At 48.7% G+C, this 17500-nt stretch overlaps 29 non-coding genes across 29 annotated transcripts; 18 read left to right on the top strand and 11 right to left on the bottom strand.

Annotated features, from left to right (window-relative positions):
- Window positions 1-135: 135 nt before the first annotated feature.
- TRNAW-CCA (transfer RNA tryptophan (anticodon CCA)) lies at window positions 136-207 on the top strand. Its single transcript has one exon. It is a non-coding gene; the product is annotated as a tRNA-Trp (tRNA).
- Window positions 208-278: 71 nt separating this feature from the next.
- Window positions 279-349, bottom strand: TRNAG-GCC (transfer RNA glycine (anticodon GCC)). Its single transcript has one exon. It is a non-coding gene; the product is annotated as a tRNA-Gly (tRNA).
- Window positions 350-1804: 1455 nt separating this feature from the next.
- Window positions 1805-1876, top strand: TRNAW-CCA (transfer RNA tryptophan (anticodon CCA)). Its single transcript has one exon. It is a non-coding gene; the product is annotated as a tRNA-Trp (tRNA).
- A 71-nt stretch (window positions 1877-1947) lies between these two features.
- Window positions 1948-2018, bottom strand: TRNAG-GCC (transfer RNA glycine (anticodon GCC)). The gene has a single exon. It is a non-coding gene; the product is annotated as a tRNA-Gly (tRNA).
- Window positions 2019-3163: 1145 nt separating this feature from the next.
- Window positions 3164-3237, top strand: TRNAN-GUU (transfer RNA asparagine (anticodon GUU)). The gene has a single exon. It is a non-coding gene; the product is annotated as a tRNA-Asn (tRNA).
- A 236-nt stretch (window positions 3238-3473) lies between these two features.
- Window positions 3474-3545, top strand: TRNAW-CCA (transfer RNA tryptophan (anticodon CCA)). Its single transcript has one exon. It is a non-coding gene; the product is annotated as a tRNA-Trp (tRNA).
- A 71-nt stretch (window positions 3546-3616) lies between these two features.
- TRNAG-GCC (transfer RNA glycine (anticodon GCC)) lies at window positions 3617-3687 on the bottom strand. Its single transcript has one exon. It is a non-coding gene; the product is annotated as a tRNA-Gly (tRNA).
- Window positions 3688-5142: 1455 nt separating this feature from the next.
- Window positions 5143-5214, top strand: TRNAW-CCA (transfer RNA tryptophan (anticodon CCA)). The gene has a single exon. It is a non-coding gene; the product is annotated as a tRNA-Trp (tRNA).
- A 71-nt stretch (window positions 5215-5285) lies between these two features.
- TRNAG-GCC (transfer RNA glycine (anticodon GCC)) lies at window positions 5286-5356 on the bottom strand. Its single transcript has one exon. It is a non-coding gene; the product is annotated as a tRNA-Gly (tRNA).
- A 1145-nt stretch (window positions 5357-6501) lies between these two features.
- On the top strand, window positions 6502-6575 carry TRNAN-GUU (transfer RNA asparagine (anticodon GUU)). Its single transcript has one exon. It is a non-coding gene; the product is annotated as a tRNA-Asn (tRNA).
- A 236-nt stretch (window positions 6576-6811) lies between these two features.
- Window positions 6812-6883, top strand: TRNAW-CCA (transfer RNA tryptophan (anticodon CCA)). The gene has a single exon. It is a non-coding gene; the product is annotated as a tRNA-Trp (tRNA).
- A 71-nt stretch (window positions 6884-6954) lies between these two features.
- Window positions 6955-7025, bottom strand: TRNAG-GCC (transfer RNA glycine (anticodon GCC)). The gene has a single exon. It is a non-coding gene; the product is annotated as a tRNA-Gly (tRNA).
- A 1145-nt stretch (window positions 7026-8170) lies between these two features.
- On the top strand, window positions 8171-8244 carry TRNAN-GUU (transfer RNA asparagine (anticodon GUU)). The gene has a single exon. It is a non-coding gene; the product is annotated as a tRNA-Asn (tRNA).
- A 236-nt stretch (window positions 8245-8480) lies between these two features.
- Window positions 8481-8551, top strand: TRNAW-CCA (transfer RNA tryptophan (anticodon CCA)). Its single transcript has one exon. It is a non-coding gene; the product is annotated as a tRNA-Trp (tRNA).
- A 71-nt stretch (window positions 8552-8622) lies between these two features.
- TRNAG-GCC (transfer RNA glycine (anticodon GCC)) lies at window positions 8623-8693 on the bottom strand. Its single transcript has one exon. It is a non-coding gene; the product is annotated as a tRNA-Gly (tRNA).
- Window positions 8694-9853: 1160 nt separating this feature from the next.
- On the top strand, window positions 9854-9927 carry TRNAN-GUU (transfer RNA asparagine (anticodon GUU)). Its single transcript has one exon. It is a non-coding gene; the product is annotated as a tRNA-Asn (tRNA).
- Window positions 9928-10163: 236 nt separating this feature from the next.
- TRNAW-CCA (transfer RNA tryptophan (anticodon CCA)) lies at window positions 10164-10235 on the top strand. The gene has a single exon. It is a non-coding gene; the product is annotated as a tRNA-Trp (tRNA).
- A 71-nt stretch (window positions 10236-10306) lies between these two features.
- TRNAG-GCC (transfer RNA glycine (anticodon GCC)) lies at window positions 10307-10377 on the bottom strand. The gene has a single exon. It is a non-coding gene; the product is annotated as a tRNA-Gly (tRNA).
- A 1145-nt stretch (window positions 10378-11522) lies between these two features.
- Window positions 11523-11596, top strand: TRNAN-GUU (transfer RNA asparagine (anticodon GUU)). The gene has a single exon. It is a non-coding gene; the product is annotated as a tRNA-Asn (tRNA).
- A 236-nt stretch (window positions 11597-11832) lies between these two features.
- Window positions 11833-11904, top strand: TRNAW-CCA (transfer RNA tryptophan (anticodon CCA)). The gene has a single exon. It is a non-coding gene; the product is annotated as a tRNA-Trp (tRNA).
- Window positions 11905-11975: 71 nt separating this feature from the next.
- TRNAG-GCC (transfer RNA glycine (anticodon GCC)) lies at window positions 11976-12046 on the bottom strand. The gene has a single exon. It is a non-coding gene; the product is annotated as a tRNA-Gly (tRNA).
- Window positions 12047-13210: 1164 nt separating this feature from the next.
- On the top strand, window positions 13211-13284 carry TRNAN-GUU (transfer RNA asparagine (anticodon GUU)). The gene has a single exon. It is a non-coding gene; the product is annotated as a tRNA-Asn (tRNA).
- A 379-nt stretch (window positions 13285-13663) lies between these two features.
- TRNAG-GCC (transfer RNA glycine (anticodon GCC)) lies at window positions 13664-13734 on the bottom strand. The gene has a single exon. It is a non-coding gene; the product is annotated as a tRNA-Gly (tRNA).
- Window positions 13735-14879: 1145 nt separating this feature from the next.
- Window positions 14880-14953, top strand: TRNAN-GUU (transfer RNA asparagine (anticodon GUU)). Its single transcript has one exon. It is a non-coding gene; the product is annotated as a tRNA-Asn (tRNA).
- Window positions 14954-15189: 236 nt separating this feature from the next.
- On the top strand, window positions 15190-15261 carry TRNAW-CCA (transfer RNA tryptophan (anticodon CCA)). Its single transcript has one exon. It is a non-coding gene; the product is annotated as a tRNA-Trp (tRNA).
- A 71-nt stretch (window positions 15262-15332) lies between these two features.
- Window positions 15333-15403, bottom strand: TRNAG-GCC (transfer RNA glycine (anticodon GCC)). Its single transcript has one exon. It is a non-coding gene; the product is annotated as a tRNA-Gly (tRNA).
- Window positions 15404-16540: 1137 nt separating this feature from the next.
- On the top strand, window positions 16541-16615 carry TRNAN-GUU (transfer RNA asparagine (anticodon GUU)). Its single transcript has one exon. It is a non-coding gene; the product is annotated as a tRNA-Asn (tRNA).
- A 236-nt stretch (window positions 16616-16851) lies between these two features.
- On the top strand, window positions 16852-16923 carry TRNAW-CCA (transfer RNA tryptophan (anticodon CCA)). Its single transcript has one exon. It is a non-coding gene; the product is annotated as a tRNA-Trp (tRNA).
- A 71-nt stretch (window positions 16924-16994) lies between these two features.
- TRNAG-GCC (transfer RNA glycine (anticodon GCC)) lies at window positions 16995-17065 on the bottom strand. The gene has a single exon. It is a non-coding gene; the product is annotated as a tRNA-Gly (tRNA).
- Window positions 17066-17500: the final 435 nt, after the last annotated feature.

The following is a 17500-nucleotide window of genomic DNA, read 5'->3' as shown; positions in this document are numbered from 1 at the left end:
CAGTCAATTTCAATAATAAGAATAGAAAACAAAAGGCCAAACCCTGTAATACAACCGTAGGCATATAAGCAGAGGAAAATAAGTCAAAAGGCCCACAGCATTTGTTCATCTGGCATCGAAGGCTGCAAGTGTAAGGACCTCGTGGCGCAACGGTAGCGAGTCTGACTCCAGATCAGAAGGTTGCGTGTTCAAATCACGTCGGGGTCACTGCTTACCATTTTATTCCCCACTGAGTTCATATATATCATTTCGAAAACAAAGTCAAAAGAAAGCAACCTTGCATTGGCCAGGAATCGAACCCGGGCCTCCCGCGTGGCAGGCGAGAATTCTACCACTGAACCACCAATGCTTCACATGGTGTGTTCACAGGCAGAGCTCTGTCCAAGACAGTGGTCAGGTTCACACACTTAAATTGTACACATATGAACAAAGGGTGCGCAGCAGACATGATAACGCCAACGTTTCACATGATGATGGCAAGAATCAGATGCAGGAGACTATAAGTAATAATGTCTTTGCATTTGCTGAGGTCACTGGCTTGGTACTAGAGTTGTGGTTATCAGGGCATGATGGCAGGCTGCTCCTGACAGAAGTGGCTCACAAAATGCACCCGCCAGATCACCAGCACTATTGTGTTTCAGATCATGTCACTGAACTCTCCTCCTGGAAAATCCTTCCCACTGGCTTTGCCAGATTCTGTGTCCTCCCCAAAATGCTGGGGTGATACGGACAGAGTTCTGCGCCCTGCGCCCCTTTACGTGTCCCTAACACTCTCCCAACGCGCCCTGGTCGGGCTTAGATCACTGGAGCCTCTGGAGATCAAGAACTCCGGAAGCCTAGGGTCAGGCCTATTGCAGAGGCATCTTGTGCCTGGCCATTCCGGGATTGTTGTGTTTCAGGGCCTAGCCATCAATACTCCTGGGATTTCTTTCCATGAGAACCCTCATGTCCCTGTCCTCCCACAAGCCCGAGCTTTTATGTAAAATAAAGTGTGCTCTGTGGGCCTTCCCCTATGTGCTCTCTGCCTAATCTCTTTCTCCCAAGCTGAGCTCTGCAGGTAAATGTATCTATCTGACTGAGGGGCTAGGGAGGGCCTTTCCCAGCAGTCTTACAAGCCAAGAGTTCAGAGAAAGCACCTGCTCTGGGAAGGAGACTCTGCTCACAGAGAAGACAAGTCCAACATAACACAGTGAAGATGGGATGGGCAAGACACACGCCTCACGGGCTGGTAGCACGCAAACAGAGGAGCAGGGAGGTACGCTAAGCAGGCAAAGAGAAAAGTCATGTATGAGTCTCATGCACTGTGACCGGTAGTAATACTGGCTCTAACACCATTAGACAGTAGTCTACACATCAAAAATTACAACAGTAACAAGACACTAAGCAAATGACAAATGCTGTATGGCATAAAGACGCCTTATATAATACAAGCTCCAGGCAGCCGCACACATGTCAAGACATATATTGAGTCTCAGGAAAAATTTACAGTCAATAGTCTCTGTGGCGCAATCGGTTAGCGCGTTCGGCTTTTAACTGAAAGGTTGGTGGTTCAAGCCCACCCAGGGACGTATCCTTTTGTCTGCATGAAACACAGATACGTACCTTTGCTCTTTCCTGCGTGCGATCCTTTCCCTGAATAGTTCAATCCTCAGCGTTCTCACTGCACCTGCAGTCAATTTCAATAATAAGAATAGAAAACAAAAGGCCAAGCCCTGTAATACAACCGTAGGCATATAAGCAGAGGAAAATAAGTCAAAAGGCCCACAGCATTTGTTCATCTGGCATCGAAGGCTGCAAGTGTAAGGACCTCGTGGCGCAACGGTAGCGCGTCTGACTCCAGATCAGAAGGTTGCGTGTTCAAATCACGTCGGGGTCACTGCTTACCATTTTATTCCCCACTGAGTTCATATATATCATTTCGAAAACAAAGTCAAAAGAAAGCAACCTTGTATTGGCCGGGAATCGAACCCGGGCCTCCCGCGTGGCAGGCGAGAATTCTACCACTGAACCACCAATGCTTCACATGGTGTGTTCACAGGCAGAGCTCTGTCCAAGACAGTGGTCAGGTTCACACACTTAAATTGTACACATATGAACAAAGGGTGCGCAGCAGACATGATAACGCCAACGTTTCACATGATGATGGCAAGAATCAGATGCAGGAGACTATAAGTAATAATGTCTTTGCATTTGCTGAGGTCACTGGCTTGGTACTAGAGTTGTGGTTATCAGGGCATGATGGCAGGCTGCTCCTGACAGAAGTGGCTCACAGAATGCACCCGCCAGATCACCAGCACTATTGTGTTTCAGATCATGTCACTGAACTCTCCTCCTGGAAAATCCTTCCCACTGGCTTTGCCAGATTCTGTGTCCTCCCCAAAATGCTGGGGTGATACGGACAGAGTTCTGCGCCCTGCGCCCCTTTACGTGTCCCTAACACTCTCCCAACGCGCCCTGGTCGGGCTTAGATCACTGGAGCCTCTGGAGATCAAGAACTCCGGAAGCCTAGGGTCAGGCCTATTGCAGAGGCATCTTGTGCCTGGCCATTCCGGGATTGTTGTGTTTCAGGGCCTAGCCATCAATACTCCTGGCATTTCTTTCCATGAGAACCCTCATGTCCCTGTCCTCCCACAAGCCCGAGCTTTTATGTAAAATAAAGTGTGCTCTGTGGGCCTTCCCCTATGTGCTCTCTGCCTAATCTCTTTCTCCCAAGCTGAGCTCTGCAGGTAAATGTATCTATCTGACTGAGGGGCTAGGGAGGGCCTTTCCCAGCAGTCTTACAAGCCAAGAGTTCAGAGAAAGCACCTGCTCTGGGAAGGAGACTCTGCTCACAGAGAAGACAAGTCCAACATAACACAGTGAAGATGGGATGGGCAAGACACACGCCTCACGGGCTGGTAGCACGCAAACAGAGGAGCAGGGAGCTAAGCTAAGCAGGCAAAGAGAAAAGTCATGTATGAGTCTCATGCACTGTGACCGGTAGTAATACTGGCTCTAACACCATTAGACAGTAGTCTACACATCATAAATTACAACAGTAACAAGACACTAAGCAAATGACAAATGCTGTATGGCATAAAGACGCCTTATATAATACAAGCTCCAGGCAGGCGCACACATGTCAAGACATATATTGAGTCTCAGGAAATGTATGCAGTCAATAGTCTCTGTGGCGCAATCGGTTAGCGCGTTCGGCTGTTAACCGACAGGTTGGTGGTTCAAGCCCACCCAGGGACGTATCCTTTTGTCTGCATGAAACACAGATACGTACCTTTGCTCTTTCCTGCGTGCGATCCTTTCCCTGAATAGTTCAATCCTCAGCGTTCTCACTGCATCTGCCGTCAATTTCAATAATTAGGATAGAAAACAAAAGGCCAAGCCATGTAATACAACCGTAGGCATATAAGCAGAGGAAAATAAGTCAAAAGGCCCACAGCATTTGTTCATCTGGCATCGAAGGCTGCAAGTGTAAGGACCTCGTGGCGCAACGGTAGCGCGTCTGACTCCAGATCAGAAGGTTGCGTGTTCAAATCACGTCGGGGTCACTGCTTACCATTTTATTCCCAACTGAGTTCATATATATCATTTCGAAAACAAAGTCAAAAGAAAGCAACCTTGCATTGGCCGGGAATCGAACCCGGGCCTCCCGCGTGGCAGGCGAGAATTCTACCACTGAACCACCAATGCTTCACATGGTGTGTACACAGGCAGAGCTCTGTCCAAGACAGTGGTCAGGTTCACACACTTAAATTGTACACATATGAACAAAGGGTGCGCAGCAGACATGATAACGCCAACGTTTCACATGATGATGGCAAGAATCAGATGCAGGAGACTATAAGTAATAATGTCTTTGCATTTGCTGAGGTCACTGGCTTGGTACTAGAGTTGTGGTTATCAGGGCATGATGGCAGGCTGCTCCTGACAGAAGTGGCTCACAGAATGCACCCGCCAGATCACCAGCACTATTGTGTTTCAGATCATGTCACTGAACTCTCCTCCTGGAAAATCCTTCCCACTGGCTTTGCCAGATTCTGTGTCCTCCCCAAAATGCTGGGGTGATACGGACAGAGTTCTGCGCCCTGCGCCCCTTTACGTGTCCCTAACACTCTCCCAACGCGCCCTGGTCGGGCTTAGATCACTGGAGCCTCTGGAGATCAAGAACTCCGGAAGCCTAGGGTCAGGCCTATTGCAGAGGCATCTTGTGCCTGGCCATTCCGGGATTGTTGTGTTTCAGGGCCTAGCCATCAATACTCCTGGGATTTCTTTCCATGAGAACCCTCATGTCCCTGTCCTCCCACAAGCCCGAGCTTTTATGTAAAATAAAGTGTGCTCTGTGGGCCTTCCCCTATGTGCTCTCTGCCTAATCTCTTTCTCCCAAGCTGAGCTCTGCAGGTAAATGTATCTATCTGACTGAGGGGCTAGGGAGGGCCTTTCCCAGCAGTCTTACAAGCCAAGAGTTCAGAGAAAGCACCTGCTCTGGGAAGGAGACTCTGCTCACAGAGAAGACAAGTCCAACATAACACAGTGAAGATGGGATGGGCAAGACACACGCCTCACGGGCTGGTAGCACGCAAACAGAGGAGCAGGGAGCTACGCTAAGCAGGCAAAGAGAAAAGTCATGTATGAGTCTCATGCACTGTGACCGGTAGTAATACTGGCTCTAACACCATTAGACAGTAGTCTACACATCAAAAATTACAACAGTAACAAGACACTAAGCAAATGACAAATGCTGTATGGCATAAAGACGCCTTATATAATACAAGCTCCAGGCAGCCGCACACATGTCAAGACATATATTGAGTCTCAGGAATAATTTACAGTCAATAGTCTCTGTGGCGCAATCGGTTAGCGCGTTCGGCTTTTAACTGAAAGGTTGGTGGTTCAAGCCCACCCAGGGACGTATCCTTTTGTCTGCATGAAACACAGATACGTACCTTTGCTCTTTCCTGCGTGCGATCCTTTCCCTGAATAGTTCAATCCTCAGCGTTCTCACTGCACCTGCAGTCAATTTCAATAATAAGAATAGAAAACAAAAGGCCAAACCCTGTAATACAACCGTAGGCATATAAGCAGAGGAAAATAAGTCAAAAGGCCCACAGCATTTGTTCATCTGGCATCGAAGGCTGCAAGTGTAAGGACCTCGTGGCGCAACGGTAGCGCGTCTGACTCCAGATCAGAAGGTTGCGTGTTCAAATCACGTCGGGGTCACTGCTTACCATTTTATTCCCCACTGAGTTCATATATATCATTTCGAAAACAAAGTCAAAAGAAAGCAACCTTGTATTGGCCGGGAATCGAACCCGGGCCTCCCGCGGGGCAGGCGAGAATTCTACCACTGAACCACCAATGCTTCACATGGTGTGTTCACAGGCAGAGCTCTGTCCAAGACAGTGGTCGGGTTCACACACTTAAATTGTACACATATGAACAAAGGGTGCGCAGCAGACATGATAACGCCGACGTTTCACATGATGATGGCAAGAATCAGATGCAGGAGACTATAAGTAATAATGTCTTTGCATTTGCTGAGGTCACTGGCTTGGTACTAGAGTTGTGGTTATCAGGGCATGATGGCAGGCTGCTCCTGACAGAAGTGGCTCACAGAATGCACCCGCCAGATCACCAGCACTATTGTGTTTCAGATCATGTCACTGAACTCTCCTCCTGGAAAATCCTTCCCACTGGCTTTGCCAGATTCTGTGTCCTCCCCAAAATGCTGGGGTGATACGGACAGAGTTCTGCGCCCTGCGCCCCTTTACGTGTCCCTAACACTCTCCCAACGCGCCCTGGTCGGGCTTAGATCACTGGAGCCTCTGGAGATCAAGAACTCCGGAAGCCTAGGGTCAGGCCTATTGCAGAGGCATCTTGTGCCTGGCCATTCCGGGATTGTTGTGTTTCAGGGCCTAGCCATCAATACTCCTGGCATTTCTTTCCATGAGAACCCTCATGTCCCTGTCCTCCCACAAGCCCGAGCTTTTATGTAAAATAAAGTGTGCTCTGTGGGCCTTCCCCTATGTGCTCTCTGCCTAATCTCTTTCTCCCAAGCTGAGCTCTGCAGGTAAATGTATCTATCTGACTGAGGGGCTAGGGAGGGCCTTTCCCAGCAGTCTTACAAGCCAAGAGTTCAGAGAAAGCACCTGCTCTGGGAAGGAGACTCTGCTCACAGAGAAGACAAGTCCAACATAACACAGTGAAGATGGGATGGGCAAGACACACGCCTCACGGGCTGGTAGCACGCAAACAGAGGAGCAGGGAGCTACGCTAAGCAGGCAAAGAGAAAAGTCATGTATGAGTCTCATGCACTGTGACCGGTAGTAATACTGGCTCTAACACCATTAGACAGTAGTCTACACATCATAAATTACAACAGTAACAAGACACTAAGCAAATGACAAATGCTGTATGGCATAAAGACGCCTTATATAATACAAGCTCCAGGCAGGCGCACACATGTCAAGACATATATTGAGTCTCAGGAAATGTATGCAGTCAATAGTCTCTGTGGCGCAATCGGTTAGCGCGTTCGGCTGTTAACCGACAGGTTGGTGGTTCAAGCCCACCCAGGGACGTATCCTTTTGTCTGCATGAAACACAGATACGTACCTTTGCTCTTTCCTGCGTGCGATCCTTTCCCTGAATAGTTCAATCCTCAGCGTTCTCACTGCATCTGCCGTCAATTTCAATAATTAGGATAGAAAACAAAAGGCCAAGCCCTGTAATACAACCGTAGGCATATAAGCAGAGGAAAATAAGTCAAAAGGCCCACAGCATTTGTTCATCTGGCATCGAAGGCTGCAAGTGTAAGGACCTCGTGGCGCAACGGTAGCGCGTCTGACTCCAGATCAGAAGGTTGCGTGTTCAAATCACGTCGGGGTCACTGCTTACCATTTTATTCCCAACTGAGTTCATATATATCATTTCGAAAACAAAGTCAAAAGAAAGCAACCTTGCATTGGCCGGGAATCGAACCCGGGCCTCCCGCGTGGCAGGCGAGAATTCTACCACTGAACCACCAATGCTTCACATGGTGTGTACACAGGCAGAGCTCTGTCCAAGACAGTGGTCAGGTTCACACACTTAAATTGTACACATATGAACAAAGGGTGCGCAGCAGACATGATAACGCCAACGTTTCACATGATGATGGCAAGAATCAGATGCAGGAGACTATAAGTAATAATGTCTTTGCATTTGCTGAGGTCACTGGCTTGGTACTAGAGTTGTGGTTATCAGGGCATGATGGCAGGCTGCTCCTGACAGAAGTGGCTCACAGAATGCACCCGCCAGATCACCAGCACTATTGTGTTTCAGATCATGTCACTGAACTCTCCTCCTGGAAAATCCTTCCCACTGGCTTTGCCAGATCCTGTGTCCTCCCCAAAATGCTGGGGTGATACGGACAGAGTTCTGCGCCCTGCGCCCCTTTACGTGTCCCTAACACTCTCCCAACGCGCCCTGGTCGGGCTTAGATCACTGGAGCCTCTGGAGATCAAGAACTCCGGAAGCCTAGGGTCAGGCCTATTGCAGAGGCATCTTGTGCCTGGCCATTCCGGGATTGTTGTGTTTCAGGGCCTAGCCATCAATACTCCTGGGATTTCTTTCCATGAGAACACTCATGTCCCTGTCCTCCCACAAGCCCGAGCTTTTATGTAAAATAAAGTGTGCTCTGTGGGCCTTCCCCTATGTGCTCTCTGCCTAATCTCTTTCTCCCAAGCTGAGCTCTGCAGGTAAATGTATCTATCTGACTGAGGGGCTAGGGAGGGCCTTTCCCAGCAGTCTTACAAGCCAAGAGTTCAGAGAAAGCACCTGCTCTGGGAAGGAGACTCTGCTCACAGAGAAGACAAGTCCAACATAACACAGTGAAGATGGGATGGGCAAGACACACACCTCACGGGCTGGTAGCATGCAAACAGAGGAGCAGGGAGCTACGCTAAGCAGGTAAAGAGAAAAGTCATGTATGAGTCTCATGCACTGTGACCGGTAGTAATACTGGCTCTAACACCATTAGACAGTAGTCTACACATCATAAATTACAACAGTAACAAGACACTAAGCAAATGACAAATGCTGTATAGCATAAAGACGCCTTATATAATACAAGCTCCAGGCAGCCGCACACATGTCAAGACATATATTGAGTCTCAGGAAATGTATACAGTCAATAGTCTCTGTGGCGCAATCGGTTAGCGCGTTCGGCTGTTAACCGAAAGGTTGGTGGTTCAAGCCCACCCAGGGACGTATCCTTTTGTCTGCATGAAACACAGATACGTACCTTTGCTCTTTCCTGAGTGCGATCCTTTCCCTGAATAGTTCAATCCTCAGCGTTCTCACTGCACCTGCAGTCAATTTCAATAATAAGAATAGAAAACAAAAGGCCAAGCCCTGTAATACAACCGTAGGCATATAAGCAGAGGAAAATAAGTCAAAAGGCCCACAGCATTTGTTCATCTGGCATCGAAGGCTGCAAGTGTAAGGACCTCGTGGCGCAACGGTAGCGCGTCTGACTCCAGATCAGAAGGTTGCGTGTTCAAATCACGTCGGGTCACTGCTTACCATTTTATTCCCCACTGAGTTCATATATATCATTTCGAAAACAAAGTCAAAAGAAAGCAACCTTGCATTGGCCGGGAATCGAACCCGGGCCTCCCGCGTGGCAGGCGAGAATTCTACCACTGAACCACCAATGCTTCACATGGTGTGTTCACAGGCAGAGCTCTGTCCAAGACAGTGGTCAGGTTCACACACTTAAATTGTACACATATGAACAAAGGGTGCGCAGCAGACATGATAACGCCAACGTTTCACATGATGATGGCAAGAATCAGATGCAGGAGACTATAAGTAATAATGTCTTTGCATTTGCTGAGGTCACTGGCTTGGTACTAGAGTTGTGGTTATCAGGGCATGATGGCAGGCTGCTCCTGACAGAAGTGGCTCACAGAATGCACCCGCCAGTTACCAGCACTATTGTGTTTCAGATCATGTCACTGAACTCTCCCCCTGGAAAATCCTTCCCACTGGCTTTGCCAGATTCTGTGTCCTCCCCAAAATGCTGGGGTGAAACGGGCAGAGTTCTGCGCCCTGCGCCCCTTTACGTGTCCCTAACGCTCTCCCAACGCGCCCTGGTCGGGCACAGCCCTGGTCGGGCTTAGATCACTGGAGCCTCTGGAGATCAAGAACTCCGGAAGCCTAGGGTCAGGCCTATTGCAGAGGCATCTTGTGCCTGGCCATTCCGGGATTGTTGTGTTTCAGGGCCTAGCCATCAATACTCCTGGCATTTCTTTCCATGAGAACCCTCATGTCCCTGTCCTCCCACAAGCCCAAGCTTTTATGTAAAATAAAGTGTGCTCTGTGGGCCTTCCCCTATGTGCTCTCTGCCTAATCTCTTTCTCCCAAGCTGAGCTCTGCAGGTAAATGTATCTATCTGACTGAGGGGCTAGGGAGGGCCTTTCCCAGCAGTCTTACAAGCCAAGAGTTCAGAGAAAGCACCTGCTCTGGGAAGGAGACTCTGCTCACAGAGAAGACAAGTCCAACATAACACAGTGAAGATGGGATGGGCAAGACACACGCCTCACGGGCTGGTAGCACGCAAACAGAGGAGCAGGGAGCTACGCTAAGCAGGCAAAGAGAAAAGTCATGTATGAGTCTCATGCACTGTGACCGGTAGTAATACTGGCTCTAACACCATTAGACAGTAGTCTACACATCATAAATTACAACAGTAACAAGACACTAAGCAAATGACAAATGCTGTATGGCATAAAGACGCCTTATATAATACAAGCTCCAGGCAGGCGCACACATGTCAAGACATATATTGAGTCTCAGGAAATGTATGCAGTCAATAGTCTCTGTGGCGCAATCGGTTAGCGCGTTCGGCTGTTAACCGAAAGGTTGGTGGTTCAAGCCCACCCAGGGACGTATCCTTTTGTCTGCATGAAACACAGATAGGTACCTTTGCTCTTTCCTGCGTGCGATCCTTTCCCTGAATAGTTCAATCCTCAGCGTTCTCACTGCACCTGCCGTCAATTTCAATAATTAGGATAGAAAACAAAAGGCCAAGCCCTGTAATACAACCGTAGGCATATAAGCAGAGGAAAATAAGTCAAAAGGCCCACAGCATTTGTTCATCTGGCATCGAAGGCTGCAAGTGTAAGGACCTCGTGGCGCAACGGTAGCGCGTCTGACTCCAGATCGGAAGGTTGCGTGTTCAAATCACGTCGGGGTCACTGCTTACCATTTTATTCCCCACTGAGTTCATATATATCATTTCGAAAACAAAGTCAAAAGAAAGCAACCTTGCATTGGCCGGGAATCGAACCCGGGCCTCCCGCGTGGCAGGCGAGAATTCTACCACTGAACCACCAATGCTTCACATGGTGTGTACACAGGCAGAGCTCTGTCCAAGACAGTGGTCAGGTTCACACACTTAAATTGTACACATACGAACAAAGGGTGCGCAGCAGACATGATAACGCCAACGTTTCACATGATGATGGCAAGAATCAGATGCAGGAGACTATAAGTAATAATGTCTTTGCATTTGCTGAGGTCACTGGCTTGGTACTAGAGTTGTGGTTATCAGGGCATGATGGCAGGCTGCTCCTGACAGAAGTGGCTCACAGAATGCACCCGCCAGATCACCAGCACTATTGTGTTTCAGATCATGTCACTGAACTCTCCTCCTGGAAAATCCTTCCCACTGGCTTTGCCAGATTCTGTGTCCTCCCCAAAATGCTGGGGTGATACGGACAGAGTTCTGCGCCCTGCGCCCCTTTACGTGTCCCTAACGCTCTCCCAACGCGCCCTGGTCGGGCTTAGATCACTGGAGCCTCTGGAGATCAAGAACTCCGGAAGCCTAGGGTCAGGCCTATTGCAGAGGCATCTTGTGCCTGGCCATTCCGGGATTGTTGTGTTTCAGGGCCTAGCCATCAATACTCCTGGGATTTCTTTCCATGAGAACCCTCATGTCCCTGTCCTCCCACAAGCCCGAGCTTTTATGTAAAATAAAGTGTGCTCTGTGGGCCTTCCCCTATGTGCTCTCTGCCTAATCTCTTTCTCCCAAGCTGAGCTCTGCAGGTAAATGTATCTATCTGACTGAGGGGCTAGGGAGGGCCTTTCCCAGCAGTCTTACAAGCCAAGAGTTCAGAGAAAGCACCTGCTCTGGGAAGGAGACTCTGCTCACAGAGAAGACAAGTCCAACATAACACAGTGAAGATGGGATGGGCAAGACACACGCCTCACGGGCTGGTAGCACGCAAACAGAGGAGCAGGGAGCTAAGCTAAGCAGGCAAAGAGAAAAGTCATGTATGAGTCTCATGCACTGTGACCGGTAGTAATACTGGCTCTAACACCATTAGACAGTAGTCTACACATCATAAATTACAACAGTAACAAGACACTAAGCAAATGACAAATGCTGTATGGCATAAAGACGCCTTATATAATACAAGCTCCAGGCAGCCGCACACATGTCAAGACATATATTGAGTCTCAGGAAATGTATACAGTCAATACTCTCTGTGGCGCAATCGGTTAGCGCGTTCGGCTGTTAACTGAAAGGTTGGTGGTTCAAGCGCACCCAGGGACGTATCCCTTTGTCTGCATGAAACACAGATATGTACCTTTGCTCTTTCCTGCGTGCGATCCTTTCCCTGATTAGTTCAATCCTCAGCGTTCTCACTGCATCTGCAGTCAATTTCAATAATTAGGATAGAAAACAAAAGGCCAAGCCCTGTAATACAACCGTAGGCATATAAGCAGAGGAAAATAAGTCAAAAGGCCCACAGCATTTGTTCATCTGGCATCGAAGGCTGCAAGTGTAAGGACCTCGTGGCGCAACGGTAGCGCGTCTGACTCCAGATCAGAAGGTTGCATGTTCAAATCACGTCGGGGTCATTGCTTGCCATTTTATTCCCCACTGAGTTCATATATATCATTTCGAAAACAAAGTCAAAAGAAAGCAACCTTGCATTGGCCGGGAATCGAACCCGGGCCTCCCGCGTGGCAGGCGAGAATTGTACCACTGAACCACCAATGCTTCACATGGTGTGTTCACAGGCAGAGCTCTGTCCAAGACAGTGGTCAGGTTCACACACTTAAATTGTACACATATGAACAAAGGGTGCGCAGCAGACATGATAACGTCAACGTTTCACATGATGATGGCAAGAATCAGATGCAGGAGACTATAAGTAATAATGTCTTTGCATTTGCTGAGGTCACTGGCTTGGTACTAGAGTTGTGGTTATCAGGGCATGATGGCAGGCTGCTCCTGACAGAAGTGGCTCACAGAATGCACCCGCTAGATCACCAGCACTATTGTGTTTCAGATCATGTCACTGAACTCTCCTCCTGGAAAATCCTTCCCACTGGCTTTGCCAGATTCTGTGTCCTCCCCATAATGCTGGGGTGAAACGGGCAGAGTTCTGCGCCCTGCGCCCCTTTACGTGTCCCTAACGCTCTCCCAACGCGCCCTGGTCGGGCAAAACACCCCTGGTCGGGCTTAGATCACTGGAGCCTCAGGAGATCAAGAACTCCGGAAGCCTAGGGTCAGGCCTATTGCAGAGGCATCTTGTGCCTGGCCATTCCGGGATTGTTGTGTTTCAGGGCCTAGCCATCAATACTCCTGGCATTTCTTTCCATGAGAACCCTCATGTCCCTGTCCTCCCACAAGCCCGAGCTTTTATGTAAAATAAAGTGTGCTCTGTGGGCCTTCCCCTATGTGCTCTCTGCCTAATCTCTTTCTCCCAAGCTGAGCTCTGCAGGTAAATGTATCTATCTGACTGAGGGGCTAGGGAGGGCCTTTCCCAGCAGTCTTACAAGCCAAGAGTTCAGAGAAAGCACCTGCTCTGGGAAGGAGACTCTGCTCACAGAGAAGACAAGTCCAACATAACACAGTGAAGATGGGATGGGCAAGACACACGCCTCATGGGCTGGTAGCACGTAAACAGAGGAGCAGGGAGCTACGCTAAGCAGGCAAAGAGAAAATTCATGTATGAGTCTCATGCACTGTGACCGGTAGTAATACTGGCTCTAACACCATTAGACAGTAGTCTACACATCATAAATTACAACAGTAACAAACCACTAAGCAAATGACAAATGCTGTATGGCATAAAGACGCCTTATATAATACAAGCTCCAGGCAGGCGCACACATGTCAAGACATATATTGAGTCTCAGGAAATGTATGCAGTCAATAGTCTCTGTGGCGCAATCGGTTAGCGTGTTCGGCTGTTAACCCAAAGGTTGGTGGTTCAAGCCCACCCAGGGACGTATCCTTTTGTCTGCATGAAACACAGATACGTACCTTTGCTCTTTCCTGCGTGCGATCCTTTCCCTGAATAGTTCAATCCTCAGCGTTCTCACTGCACCTACCGTCAATTTCAATAATTAGGATAGAAAACAAAAGGCCAAGCCCTGTAATACAACCGTAGGCATATAAGCAGAGGAAAATAAGTCAAAAGGCCCACAGCATTTGTTCATCTGGCATAGAAGGCTGCAAGTGTAAGGACCTCGTGGCGCAACGGTAGAGCGTCTGACTCCAGATCAGAAGCTTGCGTGTTCAAATCACGTTGGGATCACTGCTTACCGTTTTATTCCCCACTGAGTTCATATATATCATTTCGAAAACAAAGTCAAAAGAAAGCAACCTTGCATTGGCCGGGAATCGAACCCGGGCCTCCCGCGTGGCAGGCGAGAATTCTACCACTGAACCACCAATGCTTCACATGGTGTGTACACAGGCAGAGCTCTGTCCAAGACAGTGGTCAGGTTCACACACTTAAATTGTACACATATGAACAAAGGGTGCGCAGCAGACATGATAACGCCAACGTTTCACATGATGATGGCAAGAATCAGATGCAGGAGACTATAAGTAATAATGTCTTTGCATTTGCTGAGGTCACTGGCTTGGTACTAGAGTTGTGGTTATCAGGGCATGATGGCAGGCTGCTCCTGACAGAAGTGGCTCACAGAATGCACCCGCCAGATCACCAGCACTATTGTGTTTCAGATCATGTCACTGAACTCTCCTCCTGGAAAATCCTTCCCACTGGCTTTGCCAGATTCTGTGTCCTCCCCAAAATGCTGGGGTGATACGGACAGAGTTCTGCGCCCTGCGCCCCTTTACGTGTCCCTAACGCTCTCCCAACGCGCCCTGGTCGGGCTTAGATCACTGGAGCCTCTGGAGATCAAGAACTCCGGAAGCCTAGGGTCAGGCCTATTGCAGAGGCATCTTGTGCCTGGCCATTCCGGGATTGTTGTGTTTCAGGGCCTAGCCATCAATACTCCTGGGATTTCTTTCCATGAGAACCCTCATGTCCCTGTCCTCCCACAAGCCCGAGCTTTTATGTAAAATAAAGTGTGCTCTGTGGGCCTTCCCCTATGTGCTCTCTGCCTAATCTCTTTCTCCCAAGCTGAGCTCTGCAGGTAAATGTATCTATCTGACTGAGGGGCTAGGGAGGGCCTTTCCCAGCAGTCTTACAAGCCAAGAGTTCAGAGAAAGCACCTGCTCTGGGAAGGAGACTCTGCTCACAGAGAAGACAAGTCCAACATAACACAGTGAAGATGGGATGGGCAAGACACACGCCTCACGGGCTGGTAGCACGCAAACAGAGGAGCAGGGAGCTACGCTAAGCAGGCAAAGAGAAAAGTCGTGTATGAGTCTCATGCACTGTGACCGGTAGTAATACTGGCTCTAACACCATTAGACAGTAGTCTACACATCATAAATTACAACAGTAACAAGACACTAAGCAAATGACAAATGCTGTATGGCATAAAGACGCCTTATATAATACAAGCTCCAGGCAGCCGCACACATGTCAAGACATATATTGAGTCTCAGGAAATGTATACAGTCAATAGTCTCTGTGGCGCAATCGGTTAGCGCGTTCGGCTGTTAACCGAAAGGTTGGTGGTTCAAGCCCACCCAGGGACGTAGCCTTTTGTCTGCATGAAACACAGATACGTACCTTTGCTCTTTCCTGCGTGCGATCCTTTCCCTGAATAGTTCAATCCTCAGCATTCTCACTGCACCTGCAGTCAATTTCAATAATAACAATAGAAAACAAAAGGCCAAGCCCTGTAATACAACCGTAGGCATATAAGCAGAGGAAAATAAGTCAAAAGGCCCACAGCATTTGTTCATCTGGCATCGAAGGCTGCAAGTGTAAGGACCTCGTGGCGCAACGGTAGCGCGTCTGACTCCAGATCAGAAGGTTGCGTGTTCAAATCACGTCGGGGTCACTGCTTACCATTTTATTCCCCACTGAGTTCATATATATCATTTCGAAAACAAAGTCAAAAGAAAGCAACCTTGCATTGGCCGGGAATCGAACCCGGGCCTCCCGCGTGGCAGGCGAGAATTCTACCACTGAACCACCAATGCTTCACATGGTGTGTTCACAGGCAGAGCTCTGTCCAAGACAGTGGTCAGGTTCACACACTTAAATTGTACACATATGAACAAAGGGTGCGCAGCAGACATGATAACGCCAACGTTTCACATGATGATGGCAAGAATCAGATGCAGGAGACTATAAGTAATAATGTCTTTGCATTTGCTGAGGTCACTGGCTTGGTACTAGAGTTGTGGTTATCAGGGCATGATGGCAGGCTGCTCCTGACAGAAGTGGCTCACAGAATGCACCCGCCAGATCACCAGCACTATTGTGTTTCAGATCATGTCACTGAACTCTCCTCCTGGAAAATCCTTCCCACTGGCTTTGCCAGATTCTGTGTCCTCCCCAAAATGCTGGGGTGATACGGACAGAGTTCTGCGCCCCTTTACGTGTCCCTAACGCTCTCCCAACGCGCCCTGGTCGGGCTTAGATCACTTGAGCCTCTGGAGATCAAGAACTCCGGAAGCCTAGGGTCAGGCCTATTGCAGAGGCATCTTGTGCCTGGCCATTCCGGGATTGTTGTGTTTCAGGGCCTAGCCATCAATACTCCTGGGATTTCTTTCCATGAGAACCCTCATGTCCCTGTCCTCCCACAAGCCCGAGCTTTTATGTAAAATAAAGTGTGCTCTGTGGGTCTTCCCCTATGTGCTCTCTGCCTAATCTCTTTCTCCCAAGCTGAGCTCTGCAGGTAAATGTATCTATCTGACTGAGGGGCTAGGAAGGCCTTTCCCAGCAGTCTTACAAGCCAAGAGTTCAGAGAAAGCACCTGCTCTGGGAAGGAGACTCTGCTCACAGAGAAGACAAGTCCAACATAACACAGTCAAGATGGGATGGGCAAGACACACGCCTCACGGGCTGGTAGCACGCAAACAGAGGAGCAGGGAGCTACGCTAAGCAGGCAAAGAGAAAAGTCATGTATGAGTCTCATACACTGTGACCGGTAGTAATACTGGCTCTAACACCATTAGACAGTAGTCTATACATCATAAATTACAACAGTAACAAGACACTAAGCAAATGACAAATGCTGTATGGCATAAAGACCCCTTATATAATACAAGCTCCAGGCAGGCGCACACATGTCAAGACATATATTGAGTCTCAGGAAAGGTATACAGTCAATAGTCTCTGTGGCGCAATCGGTTAGCGCGTTCGGCTGTTAACCTGAAAGGTTGGTGGTTCAAGCCCACCCAGGGACGTATACTTTTGTCTGCATGAAACACAGATACGTACCTTTGCTCTTTCCTGCGTGCGATCCTTTCCCTGAATAGTTCAATCCTCAGCGTTCTCACTGCACCTGCAGTCAATTTCAATAATTAGGATAGAAAACAAAAGGCCAAGCCCTGTAATACAACCGTAGGCATATTAGCAGAGGAAAATAAGTCAAAAGGCCCACAGCATTTGTTCATCTGGCATCAAAGGCTGCAAGTGTAAGGACCTCGTGGTGCAACGGTAGCGCGTCTGACTCCAAATCAGGAGGTTGCGTTTTCAAATCACGTCGGGGTCACTGCTTACCATTTTATTCCCCACTGAGTTCATATATATCATTTCGAAAACAAAGTCAAAAGAAAGCAACCTTGCATTGGCCGGGAATCGAACCCGGGCCTCCCGCGTGGCAGGCGAGAATTCTACCACTGAACCACCAATGCTTCACATGGTGTGTTCACAGGCAGAGCTCTGTCCAAGACAGTGGTCAGGTTCACACACTTAAATTGTACACATATGAACAAAGTGTGCGCAGCAGACATAATAACGCCAACGTTTCAAATGATGATGGCAAGAATCAGATGCAGGAGACTATAAGTAATAATGTCTTTGCATTTGCTGAGGTCACTGGCTTGGTACTAGAGTTGTGGTTATCAGGGCATGATGGCAGGCTGCTCCTGACAGAAGTGGCTCACAGAATGCACCCGCCAGATCACCAGCACTATTGTGTTTCAGATCATGTCACTGAACTCTCCCCCTGGAAAATCCTTCCCACTGGCTTTGCCAGATTCTGTGTCCTCCCCAAAATGCTGGGGTGAAACGGGCAGAGTTCTGCGCCCTGCGCCCCTTTACGTGTCCCTAACGCTCTCCCAACGCGC

This window comes from Lissotriton vulgaris, chromosome 1_1 (genome assembly GCF_964263255.1).
Source record: "Lissotriton vulgaris chromosome 1_1, aLisVul1.2, whole genome shotgun sequence".
NCBI classification, from domain to species: domain Eukaryota; kingdom Metazoa; phylum Chordata; class Amphibia; order Caudata; family Salamandridae; genus Lissotriton; species Lissotriton vulgaris.
Note: the sequence above shows the minus strand (reverse complement) of the source record. Positions and strands in the feature narration are given on the sequence as shown.